Source organism: Phaethon lepturus, unplaced genomic scaffold (assembly GCF_000687285.1).
Source record: "Phaethon lepturus isolate BGI_N335 unplaced genomic scaffold, ASM68728v1 scaffold28879, whole genome shotgun sequence".
Taxonomy (NCBI): domain Eukaryota; kingdom Metazoa; phylum Chordata; class Aves; order Phaethontiformes; family Phaethontidae; genus Phaethon; species Phaethon lepturus.
In genome coordinates this window covers 2747-3266 of record NW_010563224.1, presented here as the reverse complement: position 1 = coordinate 3266, position 520 = coordinate 2747, and positions in this window count along the sequence as shown.

Here is a 520-nt window from a genome sequence, read left to right as displayed (position 1 = left end):
AAGCCCTGCCTGCGTCTCCTCTTTTATAGCACGGGCGGCGTAATGCGATCTGGCGGCCCGAGGGGAATTCCAGCCCGAAACGTTCATGCTCTCAGATCCAGGTGATTTGCATAATATGAACCACCGGGTCCCAGCCCAGCGCTGCCTTGCCGGGAAATCTGGGTTGGCCAGTTTAATCATTGTCAGAGTCCTTGCCCTGCTGGTGCCCAGAGTTTCACCCACACCGGCTTCGCGGGGTGTTTTCTTCGCTGCCGTTTGGCCGGCTCGTGTGTGTTTGCTCACAGTTTTTTTTTCGCGGCTCCCACTGCCAAGCAAATGCACCCAGCAGGGCCGGAGCAGGCCCCGGGGGCTGCGCACCCCTCCCTGGGGCTCTGCCCTCTGCAAAAGGGCCATGGACGCTGCCCTGGGCACCCGCCCGGCCGTGCGGCGTCCCCTGCTCAAGCGGGCAGCCCAGCCCTGCTACCGAGCGGGCGCTTGTGTGGGTGCCTCGGCCACGTTTGGTGCACGGGCTTGGTCGCCC